Genomic DNA, 17,365 nt, shown 5'->3' with positions numbered 1-17,365 from the left:
AGAGTTATGTCACAGCTCTTTTCTCTCGGGTGCCGGTCCCATATATTTTGGATTCTTTGCTACATGCAGTGCTCTCAGCTAGTGACCCTCTGATCCTGTGTTCAGTGACTCTGCTGGGAATGCTGTGTAATAAAAAGAAAATTTCAGTGCTGGAATATCTACATTTCAGGTGTCTAACCTTAAATTCTGCATGGGGATAATTTGGTGCCTCAGAAGGTGACCCAGAACATCTGTCTGCTGGGTTGCCTAGAGTTTGGGATGTAAGCTCTGGGACTTTGGCACTTCACATAAGGTTGCAGGAGCCTCTTTGGATACCTGCTAAACCAATGATAATGAATTTAAAGACCAGCTTTTTTTCTTTCCAAAGAACTAATAATGAGATTTGAACTCATCTCATTGATGATTTATTCAAGTAAGATCTTTTGTTTTGTTTACTCTGTCTGATTTTTTGCATTTAATCTACCTTTAGTGCAGGCTATATATTCTCTTATCATGAGCTGTCCTCTGGGAAAGAGAATTTATTGTTGAGCCTCAAGTTTAGTTCACATGGTACTTGGGAACTCACAAGATGATAACTTCCTCAAAATTATTTCTACAAATCATAAAAAAAAGCCAAAGCAAAGCAACTCTAAGTAAGAACCAAAAACTCTTTGGCTCATTGCTGACAGAGGGCTTCTCTACACCTGAAGGACTCAATATGGATGCGGCAGCAGGGACATTTTCTCTACTACTTTGTGAACCAATTTTTCTCTGTACGTTCTCCACAAGTGATCTATGGAACATGTAGAGCTAAGCAGTCATAATTACTTTGTAAAGCCTGAAACTAGGGCAGATTAACTTGATAGCACAGGCATTAAGGTCAGGCAAGAGCTGTGAGTTACTTGTGTCTCAGGAATCCATCAACAGAGAGTAACACTGAGAAGCACAGAGAAATTTTGGCAGCTAATATGCAACAATTCAGGTCTTACCATTTAGGAAGCAAGAAGGATTGTGTTAGTTAGTTTGTTTTGCATTTTAATTTTCCTTGGAGTAGAAAAATAAATAAAAAAATCAAAGCAGGCGCACATGGTTTCATTAGAACTCTCATAGTATAATTGCAAACATATGTAAGCAATTCTGCTTTACTAGTCCTTCCAAGGGCATGTATCTGGTTAATTTAGTATGACAGCCTCAATTAAACAATCCCTGGTAGCATGTTGTGGCTAATTGCTTACTGTTTACCAGAGCCTTTTTTTTCCTTTGAAAAAGGATCCTTCCTTTCTCCAAAGCATGCCTGTTTTAGATTGAAGCTAGCACTTTGCATCTGATTATTTAAATTTAAGACACCCTAAGCAATAAAATAAAAAGTCAAATAAATGAATTTACACTCTTTGCCATCTGTTTAGCAGGTGACGGAGAACATATGCTATTTTCTTAGTTTATTAGAGAATTATAGCATGTTAGTGATTTAAAGTGTGCGGTAACAAAGTTAGCAATCATTATCAATAGCTAATAGGGTTTGTATGCAGGATAAAAAAAGAAATTTGTCCACCTGGAATGTTCACAATAGACTTTGCATTCAGTGTGGTTTATTAATTTAGGAAAAAATCCATACGTTTTCCCTTGTCCTCTTCTGCCCTGAAACAGCCATTTTATGTTGCACTCCTAATGTGTTTAGCTCAACAACAAGAAATGGCTTATTATTTATTTATATTTTTTCCAAATTATTTTGAGGAGTAATGGAAAATAAAAAATACTTTTGTAAAAAAATAAATTGCAATGTGGGGAACAAGAAATTGCACACCTGCTTTATTTTAAAGCACTCTGGTATATCTTCAAAGTATTTTTCAGAACAGCATTGGAGTCTAACGTGTCTACAGTCTACCCTATAGCCTATTATATTTAGTGGGGTCATTTTAGACCTTCCAAATGGGCCGTAGGCCCATCTAAGAGCATGGCCCGTGACAGCATTCACATTCTCACGCTCTGCACTGCAGTCTCATCCACACTGCTTTGTGTCCAGATCACATCTACATTCAACACTCATGACTAGTGCTTCTGAAAACTTGTTCTCAGCTGTTCTCCACAGCCACATGTGAGCCAGTCAAGTGTTATGCAGTTACTGAACTGAGCTTTCACAGCTACTCTGAGCACAATGCATTTTTGGAAACTTCTGATCGGAGGTGAGTGGAAACCATGCCTGCTAGGTCTGTACAAAATGCTGATTCTCTGTTTCACAGCTCAAGATCAAAATCACAAAAAGAGAATCACATCAAAGAAAAAGTTTTGTTTACATTGCTGTCACTCCTGCTCATTTTAAACTTCATTATATTTAAAGACATTTCAAAATGCACCATATTTTGAAACAAATTTCAAATGTTGCATTTTGAAAATACCCAAATTCAACACAGAGTTTTTTGACATTTTCTCCATTTTTTTTCCTGCTAAAGCAGTTTGAATAACATTACACAAATTTACAGATTGTTTCTCTCAACTCAGAAATGCACTTTTCAAGAAAAATAGTTCTGCATGTGGAATTCTGCTAATCCCTCATATATACAGAGAGTACAAATGGTCCAGAAGATCTCTCCAGCACATTTTCAATGATTCTGTATTATAAAGAAGAATTTAATTAGTGTCATACTGGTGACCACTAGATTGCCTCTAAGCATAGGTAAAGTAGGCAGCTGCTTAGAGCAACAGACTTCTGGGGTGGCAAATTGACCATAGTCCTTGTGACTGTTTTGCTTATGCCAGAACCTTAGAAAGCCAGGAGTGTTGCGGTGGCATGGGAGTATGTCACAGGAGCTCTCACTAGGGGCATAGCTATTCCCAAAAGCAGCAATCACTGCTCCTATTCTCCCAGAAGACTCAGTAAGGCCGATTCTCCAGGATTTTCCCCCAGCACTACCCTTTCTTGTCAGCCTTCCCTGCTTCCTCAGTGGGCCCTGACCCAGCGTCACAGAATCACAGAGTGGTTGAAGTTGGAAGGGACCTCTGGAGATAATCTAGTTCAACCCCCCTCCTCAAGATGGGTCACCTAGAGCACGTTGCACAGGATCACGTTCAAGCGGGTTTTAAGTATCTCCAGAGAAGGAGACTCCACAACCTCTCTGGGCAACCTGTTCCAGTGCTCAGTCACCCTCAGAGTAAAGAAGTTTTTCCTCATATTCATATGGAACTTCCCGTGTTTCAGTCTATGTCCTCTTGTCCTGTTGCTGGGCACCACTGAAAATAGCCTGGCCCCATCCCCTTGACACCCTCCCTTAATATATTTGTATACACTGAAAGATCCCCTCTCAGTCTTCTCTTCTCCAGGCTGAACAGGCCCAGCTCTCTCAGCCTTTCCTCATAGGGCAGATGCTCCAGTCCCCTAATCATCTTAGTAGCCCTCTGCTGGACTCTCTCCAGTAGCTCCATGTCTCTCTTGTACTGCGGAGCCCAGAACTGGACACAGTACTCCAGATGTGGCCTCACCAGGACTGAGTGGAGGGGGAGGATCACCTCCCTCGACCTGCTGGCAACACTCTTCCTAATGCACCCCAGGATACCATTGGCCTTGTTGGCCACAAGGGCACATTGCTGGCTCATGATTGACTTGTTGTCCACCAGGACTCCCAGGTTCTTCTCTGCAGAGCTGCTTTCCAGCAGGTCAACCCCTAGCCTGTCCTTGTGCATGGGGTTATTCCTCCCTTGGTGCAGGACCCTGCACTTGCCTTTGAGCTTCATGAGGTTCCTGTCTGCACATCTCTCCATCCTGCTGAGGTCCCTCTGAGTGGCAGCCCAGCCCTCTAGTGTATCAGCCACTCCTCCTAGTTTTGTATCATCAGCAAACTTGCTGAGGGTGCACTCTGTCCCTTCATCCAGGTCAGTGATGAACAATTTGAACAAGACTGGACCCAGTACTGACCCCCCCGCCACTGCTGGCTACAGGCCTCCAACTAGACTTTGCGCCACTGATGACAACCCTCGGAGCTCTGCCATTCAGCCAGTTCTCAATCCACCTCACTGTCCACTCATCTATCCCACACTTCCTGAGCTTACCTATGAGGATGTTATGGGAGATGGTGTCAAAAGCCTTGCCGAAGTCAAGGTAGACAATATCTGCTGCTCTCCCCTCATCTACTCAGGCAGTCACTCCATCACAGAAGGCTACCAGGTTGGTTAAGCATGCTTTCCCCTTGGTGAATCCATGCTGACTACTCCTGATCACCTCCTTTTCTTCCACATGCTTAGAGATGACATACAGGATGAGCTGTTCCATCACCTTTCCAGGGATGGCGGTGAGGCTGACTGGCCTGTAGTTTCCTGGGTCCTCCTTCTTGCCCTTTTTGAAGACTGGAGTGACATTGGCTTTCTTCCAGTTCTCAGGCACCTCTCCTGCTCTCCACCACCTTTCAAAGATGATGGAGAGTGGCCTAGCAATAACATCCACCAGCTCCCTCAGCACTCGTGGGTGCATCCCATTAAGGCCCATGAATTTCTGGGTGTCAGGTTTGCCTAAATGATCTCTAACCTGAGCCTCCTCGACCAAGGGAAAGTCTTCCTTTCTCCAGACTTTCTCTCTTGTCTCCAGGGTCTGGGATTCCTGAGGGCTGGCCTTAGCAGTAAAGACTGAAGCAAAGAAGGCACTCAGTAACTCTGCCTTCTCTGTATCCTTCGTCACCAGGGCACCCACCCCATTCAGCAGCGGGCCCACATTTTCCCTAGTCTTCCTTTTGCTACTGATGTATTTGAAGAAGCCCTTCTTGTTGTCCTTGACATCCCTTGCCAGATTTAATTCCAAATGTGCCTTAGCCTTCCTCGTAGCATCTCTGCATATTCTGACAATGCTCCTATATTCCTCCTAGGTGGCCTGTCCCCTTTTCCACATTCTGTATACTTCCTCCTTCTATTTGAGTTTTACCACGAGCTCCTTGCTCATCCATGCAGGTCTCCTGCCCCCTTTGCTTGACTTCTTACTCATTGGGATGCACCAATCTTGAGCTTGGAGGAAGTGATGCCTGAATATTAACTAGCTATCTTGGACTCCCCTTCCTTCTAGGGCCCTAACCCATGGGATTCATCCAAGTAGGTCCCTGAAGAGGCCAAAGTTTGCTCTCCTGAAGTCCAGGGTTGCAACCCTACTTATTGCCCTGCTTCCTCCTCGCAGGATCCTGAACTCCACCATCTCATGGTCACTGCAGCCAAGGCTGCCCCCAACCTTCACATCTCCAACAGATCCTTCTTTGTTTGTTAGTACAAGGTTCAGCAGCACACCTCTCCTCGTTGGCTTCTCCACCACTTGTGTCAAAAAGTTATCAAAATGCTCTGCAGGAGCTTCTTGGACTGTGTCTAGCTGTGTTGTCTTTCCAGCAGATATTAGGGTGGTTGAAGTGCCTCATGAGAACCAGGGCCTGTGACTGTGAGGCTACTTCCAGCTGTCTGAAGAAGGCCTCATTGACTTCCTCTTCTTGATCAGGTGGCCTGTAGTAAACACCCACAACAGTGTCACCCATGTTAGCCTGCCCTTTAATCCTTACCCATAAACTCTCAGCTCGCTCTTCATCCACCCCTACTCAGAGCTCGATACACTCCAGTTGCTCTCTCACATAAAGAGCAACTCCACCACCTTGCCTTCCTGGCCTGTCTTTCCTAAAAAAAGCACATAGCCATCCATGACAGCATTCCAGTCATGCAAGCTACCCCACCACATCTCTGTAATTGCAATGAGATCATGGCCCTGCGACCATACACAGATCTCTAATTCTTCCTGTTTATTCCCCATGCTGAGTGCATTGGTGTACAGGCATTTCAGAGAGGTAATCAAGCATGCAGGTTTCCCAGGAGGCGTGCAAGAGGATCCTCCATAATCATGTCCCATACTCACTTCCCTGACTGCATGCACCCGCTGGAGGCATCCGGACTTGAGCTATGTTTTGCTGACTACCCTGTCTCTATAACTCTCCCCCCCTTCCCCGCCACCTTTCCTAGTTTAAAGCCCTCCTTACCAGGCTGGCCAACCTATTCGCAAAGACACGCATGCCCCACTTAGTGAGATGGATCTCATTTCTCTGCATCAGTTGTCGATCTTCAAACAGGATCCCATGGTCGCAGAAATGAAAACCCTGTTGCCAACACCAGCAGTGCAGCCAGTTGTTAACTTGGAAAATCCATCTACTTCTCCGCCTATCCTTCCCTCTCTGGCAGGATTGAGGAGAAAATGACCTGGGCTCCCAGACTGTTGACCACCATCCCCAGAGCTCTGAAATCCTCTTTGTTGGTTTCCAGTTTGCCCTTGGTATCATTAGCACCCACGTGGAAGAGCAGCAGAAGGTAATAGTCCAACATATGGACAAGCATTGGCAGTCTTTCCATGACATCTCGTATTAGAGCCCCTGGCAGGCAACAAACCTCTCTAGACAAGAGGTCAGGTTGGCAGAGAGGTGCCTCTGTCCCCTGCAGCAGGGAATCACCCACAACAATCACTCACCGCTTCTTCCGGGTGTTCCCACACGGCATGGGGTCTGTCAGCCCAGACACTTCCCTTGAAGCCATGCCCAGTTCCTCCTCAGCCTGGAGAGCACTAAGCCTGTTCCTCAATTGCAAGTCTTCAGGAGAAGTGAGAGCCTTTCTCCTCCTATGAGAAGTGACCAGTTTCCAGCCTTTTTTTACAGTGTTAAGATGTACTGTTTCACACGGCACAGAGCCCTCCAGCAACTCGACTGCTGTGGGGGCTTAGGACTCCTGGAGCTGTATGGTCTCCAAGAATACCATGTCTATCTCTTGCTCACCTTCTCAGATGCTACGCAGCCTACTGACTTCCTCCCGCAACTCTTTTACCTGACGACACAACTCATCAACAACAGCACTCCTTCTGCAGGAGAGCTGACTGTCAGCCCAAGCCTCACAGAGAGGCCCCAAGCACTCCCTGCAGCCTGAGACCTGTAGAGCTGCATCTGCTGTCAGAGGGTCAGTCTGGGTTGAAGCCTCTAACACAGCTGATGTAGCAACTCCAACAGCTGGGGGATGTGCTCTGCAGTGTGTCATGACTATATCTGAGGAAGCATACACTATTACAATTGGAAACAAAGGTGCCTTCTTGCACCCTGCTGCACAAACTGCTGCATCTATTCACAGACCTGCCCTCTAGGCTCGGCTCTTATATAGGCCTCTCCCTAGCACTGATTCAGAGGGTGCTTGACTCACTCTAATCAAGCCCCACCTGGATCAAAGGCCCCAACTCCCTGTGTCACTGGGCAGCAAAAATGATGTTGCTTACTCTGCTGAAAGACTCTGAACTGGGCCTGCCTGACTCATCTGAAATCACTGGAGGTTTGCTTTCATCATGTGACTAGAGCAGAGCAGATACTCACCAGATCTAGTTCCTGAACAATAGTAGCTTAAGCGTATGTGCAAGGCAGCATGCCCTTTTTGATGGGCTTGCTGGATCAGTGCTAGCACTGGTGTTGCTGCCCCAAAGTTCATTGCACAACATGGCCAAACACTGATGTCTTTGCTGTCATCCTCCAGTAAGGACATCAAGAACTGCAGTGGTGAAACCTGCTCCTGTTTGCTTAGAAGAGAACTGATGATGTATATATCATGTCTGTAATTTGTCTTAAAAACAAACAAAGAAAGCAAACAAACACATTTGGAATATTCTCATGTAACTCTTCACTTAGGTTAGTTCCAGACTGCAGTGTGTTGGGACACTGAGAGCCTGAAAATTTTCCAGACCTTAGGTGCTAACTCCCTACAGCTGTACAGTGCAGCACTGAGAAGGATCTGCGACCTTAATATCCAACCAGGTGATGAAAGAAAATAGTGGGAATTGAGTGAAAACAATTAGCTGCTTGATTTGCAATATAGGAACTGACCTATTGCATCAGAGTAGCAGTCTGGTTAGACTGGTATCCTCCTCTTGACTAGGGACTAGTACCATATTCTTGAGGGAGGGAAAAGTCTTTACTTTAGGCATTCACTGGCCAGTTCTTTCCAAAAGACTGTTTTATCTTAATGACTATCTTCTGGACCAGAGCTTGAGATCTCAGTTGGGGTGGTTTCCAAGAAGCTGAGAGATCTTCAGGCAGGTGTTAAAGACTGAAATGAATACAGATATTTGTGTAATACTTCATAGCAAGCCTTGTCCTTTGGTTATTTATGATCCCCACATCATAAGGGGTGAGAGATTGGAGCTAAATCAAATGAGCATTTAGACATCTTGAGTAAGACTTAGGTGGAAACAAAGTGTCTATACTCCGAATCATTACCTGAAAAACACTCAGCTCTGATATGATAGCATGGTAGGTCACTCTCTTCAGCATAGGAAACTTGGTGCAGTTTCCTTCTAAGCACTAAGGGGATTCAAAACTCCCTTCACTCTCCTCAAGGAAGTAGGCAAAGTTGGGAATAGGAAGTTCTGTGTCATTTTTGTTTAACAGGCCACTGCAAGAATATATTTTTTTGAACTTTAAAGCATCACTCAATGCATTATAGAAACAATCCTTACAGAGAGTAGAGGGGCCCAGATATGAACATACAAAGAAACAATCAAATGCCTCTATTGTTTGCTGCAGATTCAGGCTCCTTCTGCTATGGAGAGGGTTATGTTCCTAGCAAGGAATCTCCAGGACCTGAGTCCTGATAACCAATAAGGCAGCACATAGAGTTGATGTTTCTGCTAAGTCACTTGAAGGTATCAGTCCATACGTGGCTATTCCAGCAGGACACAGGAGCATCTTTAGGCAGCTTAATGCCTAGCCAACGACAGTCACTGCCTTCTCCACGGTTCCCAAACATTTTCAGAATATGACTCCTGTTAACTCTTGGGCAAGTTGCGTGCATGCTTTCTTTGACATCTGTAACCCGACATGTGTAATGGAATGAGAATCAGAATGAAACACAAACAGATTTAAGAAAGCCATATGACACCTTCATACTGCGCTATGACACCGAAAGGAAGATGTCGGGAAAGAAAGCTGAGATGCGCTTACAAAAGCATCCTCACCACCTGCCTGATCGTGACCATGGAAACACACTGATGCAAAGCCCTATGATGTTGCAGAGTGCTCTTTTAAGCCATTCTCATTTGATCTACTTCTAGGAGATTCTGAAAGACTCTTCAGTTTATTTAAAACCCAAGGCCTCTGTCTAATCAATGTTAGCAATGTTGCAGAAATTGAACCAGCACTCTGCCATTGTTATCAACTGAACCAAAGTTTCAAAGACCTAATACTCTTCCTAATAAAAAATTAGCAATAAAATACTACATATTCTGTACTATAGTGTCCCACCTCAGTGTTGATCTAATGGAGCAGCACCTTTTTTCTACCCTCTGTAATCATTGATTACCTTGCCAAAGAATGAAGCTGCACTTTGTCATGTGTTACAGGCTTTGAAATCAGCATCTAATTAAGGTGTTTTAGAAGCAGACAGTGAGCTTGTTTTGACTGAGGCATATTCCAAAAATACTTCAACCTTCATTTCCCCTGTGAAGAATTGGAGGTGGTATAGGATGACATTCATCACACGTCCACAATGAAAGGAATCCATAAGAAATTTTGGCTTTATTAGCTCATCAGCTGTGCTTGCTGCCAAGCAGAACTCAGGTACTGTTTCAGTGGCTCTGTCACTCATGACTTCCTTTTTTCCCAGGAGAGATCTTTCATTATCCTTCAAAGAATAAGAACATACTTGAGAGATACAAAAGGGGGAAAGGGCAGCGAATGCTGAGTGGTGTCGCAACTGTAGACAGATCTTCCAAAACAGAGTAATTGACAGATTTGATAAAGTAAGAGACTAGTGATCCTTTACTTCTTGAGCTATAATAATAACAACAATAAAAATACTATGGAGTATTTTTTTATTGTTATTACAATTATAGCTCAAGAAGCTTTCCCAGTCCCCAACCTTCCTGTTTGCTGATGGTTTTGTTCTCTTTTAAAACTGGATGACTGCACAAGGCACCCTGGCTTGCTGCCTTGCCACATGTGCCCCGGTTTCTGGTGACTGTTCTCCCTATTTAATTTACACTGCTGCCAAATTGCAAGGCAGTTGTGGAGCCAGGGAGCCCTGACCCTGCCAAAGAAGCCGTGCCAGAGCCTTCAGCAACAGAAAGGAATCAAGCCCTTGGCCTGCTGGCAAGAGTAAGCTCTGTGCAAACGGAGATGCCCCTTCTGTCACAAACATTGCTCAGTCCTGTGTCAAGTCTTGCTGCAGAGAAGTAAACACATTTGAATTACAGATTAACAATATTTCTACCTTTTTTTCTTGTTTTTCTGAGGTCTGGAGGAGCCCATTTCTTCCCACTGACTTTGAGTGAGGCCCAGGGTGACTGGTTGGTTATATTTGGTTTCTGTAGTTGGTAATACACAGCTTCTTTCTAGCAAGACTCTTCTGGTGAGCAGGAGATGCAATGATCTCTACACTGTATTATCTAAAATGCTATATAGCTGCCTTACCTGTTACCAACAGAACACAGTGAAAACTTTTCATGCTGTTTCACACTGTATCTCATTGTGTACCCTTTAAAGGATTCATATTTCACAGTGGCTGTTGTCAGCCTGAGTTAGCCTTGAGAAGAGAAGAAACTAGAAGAGAGTAGAAATATAGGGAGAATGACATGGAAAAAATGAAAGACAAAACTGAAGACGATGGAGCAGAGCTAAGGGAAAGAAGAATCTGAAAAAGTCTCATCCTGTCAACAGCAACTTCTCCTTTAGGATCAAATTATGAGATTATTCCTCCCTCTCAGTACTTTGTAGACCTCACCTGGACTACTTTGTCTAATTTACTCCCTCCAGTTCAGCTGAGACACTGAGAGATTGGGAAGGGTCTAGTGAAGGGCCACTGAGATGGTTAGGGGTTGGAGAACTTGACATATGAAGAAAGGTTAAACAAATTGGGATTGTTGGGACTAGAGAAGAAATGGCCTGGGGGGGGGGGGGGCTAATCACAATTTTCCAATACCTAAAAGGTAATTATGGAGAAGATAGAGGAATTCTCACTGCAAAGGTGCATGATGACAGGACACGAGGCATTGGGCACAATGTTGTTTCAGGGGAAAATTTGTCTGGAGATAATAAAAAAATTATTCATCATGAAAACAATAAAAAATTGGAATAAGTTGTTCTGAGAAATGGCGGAATCTCCCTTGCTGGAAATATTCTAAAAAATAATTTAAAAAATTCTAAAAAATAATAAATAATCTACTCTAAGGCCCTGTTTTCAACAGAAGGTTGGACCAGACGCTGTCCAGGGGTCCCATCCAACCTGATTCATCTGATTATAACTCAAGGTCATATATTATAAAGTTCAGAAAGACAGAAAAGAGCCATGCTCTTTCATTTCCAGGGAAACAGAGAATCCTAGGGTTTTTTTGCGGTAAAGTGTTTTTAGGCTGTGTTTTTTTCCCCCAAGTATCCTCTTAAGCAGCATCTCCAGGTTTTTTCCTAGCAGTAATCATCAAATCTGTTCTACTTCTTTACTATGTCTGTATCTCCCTTTTATGCCTTTGCATATTAGCAGCTACAATGCTGATGCTTCTTTAGATGTCTGACAGCCCAGACAAAGCTACAGCTTTGACTAGGCTGTGGGAAATCAGGAAATCCCTAACAAATTACCTTAAGGCATGTACAGATCTGCACTACAGCATGTGTGTGATAGACGTGCTCTGCATATACAGCTCAACCCACTATAGCACCAAGATACCAAAGTGAACTCTGGCTAACTTAACAAGGGTTCTGGAAGAAATGGTGACATATGGCTTCTCAGCTCAGGAAATGGGTCTAGGCAAAGGACCATTTTATAACAGATAAAATGCTTCCGGTACCCAACCTACTTTTGGTCACTCTACATGGGAAATACACCTTGTTCAGCCTAAGAAGTAAAACAGACCCAAACAGTGTAAGACTTGACCTTGACCTAGTATTCATAATGGATCAAAGCTAGGATTGCAGTCCAGCACTACTGAGTCCCTTGCTCTTCAGAACAGTAATAGTTCCTATCTCTGATGTACAGAATTTCCCTATGGATTGACCTGTTGGACTACCAGTGCATTTTAAATTCAAAGGCATTAATTCTCCTACTCCTAGCGTAAACCCCTACACCAAAATACTATTGATACTTCTAAGACCGAAGATAGAAACTGAAATCCATCTACTAAAAAACACACATGCATAAATTATTTATCCTATTGCAAAACTATCTACTACAAATATAACTTCCAATTTGAAACCGAGACAATTTGTTGCAGATGTATTTAATTTTGCAAGTCCCAGTTTCATGTTTGTTCAAGATATGACAGGTGTACTCTATTTTATACATTATAAGAAGCTTGGGGCTGTACAACTTATGCCAAAAAAAGTAATTAAATATTTACTATTTCCTGTCTGTGAGGTAGTCCCTCTTTTCTTACTTCAAATGCGCTAGGTTTAGACAGATGTGAGAAATATTTCTGGGCCATCAGTAAATATACTGTAGCTGTTTTTGACATGATATCATATACCTTCAAAGACATGCTTCTTGCCAGAGTGCTCTTTCTGTTCATTGGTTTATCAGTTTGGTGCAACTGAGACAGAGTTGTAAGACAAATATTATTAGCACTCCTGATACTGAGCCTGTTTCTTGTGATAAGTTCCTGGGGGGGGGGGGGGGGGGAAGAGAAAGTGGTCTGACATTCAGGCAACAGCAGAAATGTGAGGGTTTTTTAAATCTAGATCAGATATTGATATAAAACCTAGCAGAGTAAGAAATGAGCTGGTTGTTTTGTGAAAATGAAGGGGAAAACCCCAGGGGAAATTAGCACTAGGTCCCTAGCAACCCTGGTTACACAGCCAGATGTGCACAGTCCATGATCAAATCTGCCCTATGAAGTTTTCATATGGTTGTTAACAAAGAAAGAAAATGCCATTAAAATCCTCAATATATATTTAAAAGGGCAGAGGATTTATTTCTATTGAATGTCAACAATCAGTGGAAGATAGAAAGTTCACTACTTTCATGAGAACATTAAACATTTTTATAGTTCATTTTCAAATATATTTCAAAATTCAGTTAAAAAAACACACAGAACTGGCGGTAGTATAGCATGTTTCCATATACTCTGTTTCTATGCAGTCAAAACTTTTGGTAAGAAGGAGACCAGGGGGAAATGTAAGAAAGTGTTGCCAGGATGACAAAATTTTTTGAAGATATAACCATGCAACAATCTCCATGTCTACATTAGTAAGTAATTTGATGCAACAGGATTTGAGTAGTATATTGAAAGAGATGGCACTGAGGACCTTACATCTTTCTGTTATGTGGCTCAGGGGATTTACTTTGGACTGGATTTTCTCTTGTGTCCGGGACCATACATCCCCAGAACACGTGGTTCAAAGAAGTCCCAAGAAGGGGTCTTTGGTTTCAACCCTTTTGCCTGATTTAGGGTTTGGAGTACAAGGAATATGGATAATGTGCACCAAAACAACTCTGGAGCCAAATCAATGCATGATAAGTGGGACCCTCAGGGGACTCTCTTCAAAGCCATGCTAACACCCCAAACCAAAGTGGACTTTATAGGCACAGCAGCGTGTACTAATATGAGCCTAGCCTCAGTACGTTAAACCTGAGGTACAGCAATGCCATGGCCCCTTCAGAAAGCCTCAGAAACTGTCTTGTGCTCATCTCTCCCCTGAAGACAGAGAGGAGAGAGACCCCGTATGCATTTAAGAGCTTCACACCATCTTCTGTTGGCCAAACACACTGCTGCTAGCTCTGCGGTAATTTGGCAGTGAGGTGAGCTTGGGTGAACAAGGCAGTAAGCTGGTAAGAGAAGAGGGGAGACACGGCCAAGGATGGTATTGCTCTCCCAAGCTTCGTTCCCAGTGAGCGAGGAGGTCCCTCCGATAGCCTGTCAGTGCTGACTTTGCAGTACGCTTTCCAACCCTGGGAATGTTCCTGGGGGGTGGCAGGACCTGGAGAAGCTGTGTTCACATCATCAGGAAGGAAGGGAGTAATGACATAGGGTATACCAGATCCTGGAGATGCCTTGAGTTCCCTAGGATTTCCATTAGATCTATGTACTTGCTTTGTTGCTATTCCAGCCCCAGAAGGTCCCTTTGCTCCTGCTACTGCCACGTGGGAGTGCTTCTAGATACTGTTTCACCTTCTGGGTCTTCAAAGACACAGGCTGCTGAGAGACAACAGTGGAAGGGAAGTGAGAAAAATTGCTCTGCGACAGCCCTTTCAGAAGCCTTCCAGACCGGTGGGTTCTGTGGTTGTGTACAATGGCTTTTCGAGGTGACAAGTTTTGCCACTTTCTCTCACAAGGATAATGTTTTCTCTCAAAAGGATAACTCCTGGCAGCTCTTAAAAATAAAAGGAAAGTTCTGCAAAAGAAATATGGACAACTGCCCTGAGCAGAGAGAGATGAACTGTCAGGAAGCCTTTTTAGTACAGGCACTTTTGACTTCTGGAGGTTTTTTTTCAGTTTGCAGCAAGAAATATCTGTGCCTAAAAGAACTATAGGAACTGGAATTCTTGCTTTGTAGGGAAGTACTGTGAATTTTTAAAAATAGTAAAAAGATAATTTTAGTTTAGCTGAAAAATTTCTTTTATGATATGCATCTGATGCTGTTATTACTGTAAGTATTATTATTTTTTTGTATCACCATACAAATTCCCAAATGTTCTAAAATGCCACTGTGGCAAACACCAGACTAAAAGATGGTCTATGCCTTAACACTGAAACTAAACTGAGCAGGGCTAGATGCTGCTGTGTCTGTGATGGGTTGTAGCCTTTCCCCTGCCTTCCCCACACATAACACAGTGTGATTTTCACTGGGTGGTGGTAAGGGAGATGGTGGATCAGATGGCAACAGCTCCCTTCACATATGAGAGCTTGCCTAAGACAAGACACAGCCAAAGGACGGAAACAGAGACAGAGGAATACAAGGAGGCAAGAGATGATATGTCCTTGCATGAGAGGCAGTGGGACCAGTGATCCGGTACTATGCTTGCTTTTACAAGCAGTTTAAGCCAGCAAAACCCATCAGCATTGCCAGAAGAGGCAGTCCTGCCCTGTCTTTTTCTCCAGCTGGTGATTCCTGCTTCTGCATCCCCCATACTCCCTCCCTCCTCCAGCTACTCTTGCCCAGCACAAGCGTTGATGCAGAAAAGAGCTAACCTAGCAAAATATAGTTATTTTTACCCACGTCAGCTTCTCAACTCTTCATTGTGCTGCCACACAACTGTTTCTGCTGGCACAAGTCAGGGGACCAGAAAGGGTTGAAAAGGAGCAATCTGTATGGGTGGGAGGGAAGCGCCTGTTTTTAGTGTCAGAGGTCTGTTGCAGACTTAAGCTCATGGTGAAATGACAAAGTAAGTGTTGTAACATTTTTATCGGCAGGAAAGGGAAGTTTGAGGGTAGATAATGGATTTGCTTGTAGGGTGCTTTAAAGGAGTTCCACGCTGTGCAACACAGTGAACAGAGGGAGAAATCATAAAGGGACTTGTTCGAAAATACAGCAAGTGGGTGATAGGCACTGGCACCATGATCTGACTAGAGGTGGGAGTCTTCTTCTCTAAAATCAAAGAGATGTGTGGGCCATGCAGGGCCAGAAAATGAAACAAAGTAGGTTTAGGTGACAGAAGGAGGAACAAATGGAAGGATGGGCCGAGAGGAGTGATACAGTTGAAACAGCAGCTTAGAAGCATATCTTCTCTGTGCTTAAAATGGGGCACTGAATCCCATCTTCCCTCAGAGCTGAAAGTGCTACCTTCTCTTCCAGTACAGAGAAGAGGTAGACTAAAGTAGTCTGAAAACATCCCACCATAAAGTGTTGGAGGGACATTCTGTGACTGTTTTCACTAGCTGAAGCAAATGTAGAAGTGATCTCCAGTAGCTCTTGTTTGTAGGGTTCCTCTGGCAGTAAGACCATATTGTAACAAGCTGCACCCAACCAACAGCTTCTGAGCATCAATAAAGAATAGTTAAGTAATGTTTGCCTGTTTCACTGAATATCTACATTTTCATCTAGGTGAACACATCTAATAATATCTCTGTGCTCCCCATGCTTTGAACACAGAAACACTCACTGATTCTGCTGGAGATCTTTATAGCCACTGTAGAAAGAGAAGGTTTTCCTGAAATGGGGATGTAGGTCATTTACATACAAGGAAAAGTTGCATTGCTGATAGAAAGCAGAAGAGGTTGATTACACTGCAGTGTATACCTCTCAGTATCTCAGTGGCTTAGTCATTTGTGCTTGGGGGACCAACGAAGAGGCACTCTTCCGGCTACATCAGCCACAACACAATGCTGTAATTCTTCTTTAGTAATGAGCACTTACTCTTAATCTTAATCACTCCTGGAACAGAGACATCCTGTCACCATTCTCTGATGTGCAAAGGCAGATACACCCTGAACATTTTGCAAGTTGCAATGCTGAGATTTTGTATGCATTAAAGAGCACTGTTCAGAGAAAATCATTCTCTTGCTTTACAGATAGGGAAACTGAGGCACAGGCAGGACAGCTAGATACCCTGGAGTCAGCCAGGAGGACAATCTGTTTTTTTGGGATCTTGGTCCTATGCTTTATCTGTTAGATCACACTGCCTCTTAAAAATATAATTTGATGTTCATTGAGCATTTAACCATGGCTTAAGGTACAGCTATCTAATGTAAAATAGGGCCAGTTGGATATCTCCATTATATGCAACAGTGAGCTAATCATTCATAGGACGTAAACTGAAACACTGGATGCATGGACCATACCTCTTAAGGCTATTCAGTTGGTTTCACTGGCAGTATTAGAACTGTAGATTGTGTAAAATATTCCTAGGTTCATTTGTTTTATTCTTTCATAATGACAGCTCAGGTACTAAAGACTCTGGGTATGTTTGCCTCTGGACTTTTCTTTTTTCACTGGAAATCCTCTTTTCAACTCCTCTGTGTGAAGCTCTGTGAGCAAGAACCATGCATGAAAAGAAAAGAACACAGGGGCTTTAGGTTAGCATCACTGTTTAGGCATGGGCCAATGATCAAACATCAGCTTGTGTGGCAGGGAGAGGTGCTACATAATTTATAAAGCCAAGGCCTTATCCAAATGACTAGAAAAACACAAGTAAATTCTAATCAAAAGCACTTACAGACAGAAAAGTAAAATATGTGTAAAACTCTATTCTGCAGTGAATGTTTTACAGGGTGTTGTTACTGCAGTTGTTTGGTCTGCAACTCACTGGAGCCCATTGACTCGAAGGTGATTTTCAAAGGGAGGTAGTAAGCTTTTTGTGTGCATGGTGCTCATCCAATTTAAGAAGAGTCTGGATGACTGGAGAGGCATTGTTCTGGAAATGCTTTGGGTTATTTATCCAGTTCCTGAAAAAATATTGCCATGTGAATATTGTAGTGTGAATATTATTA

The sequence above is a fragment of the Dromaius novaehollandiae genome, chromosome 1, assembly GCF_036370855.1.
Source record: "Dromaius novaehollandiae isolate bDroNov1 chromosome 1, bDroNov1.hap1, whole genome shotgun sequence".
NCBI classification, from domain to species: Eukaryota; Metazoa; Chordata; class Aves; order Casuariiformes; family Dromaiidae; genus Dromaius; species Dromaius novaehollandiae.
The sequence above is the reverse complement of the archived record's forward strand: the minus strand, read 5'-3'. Positions refer to the sequence as shown.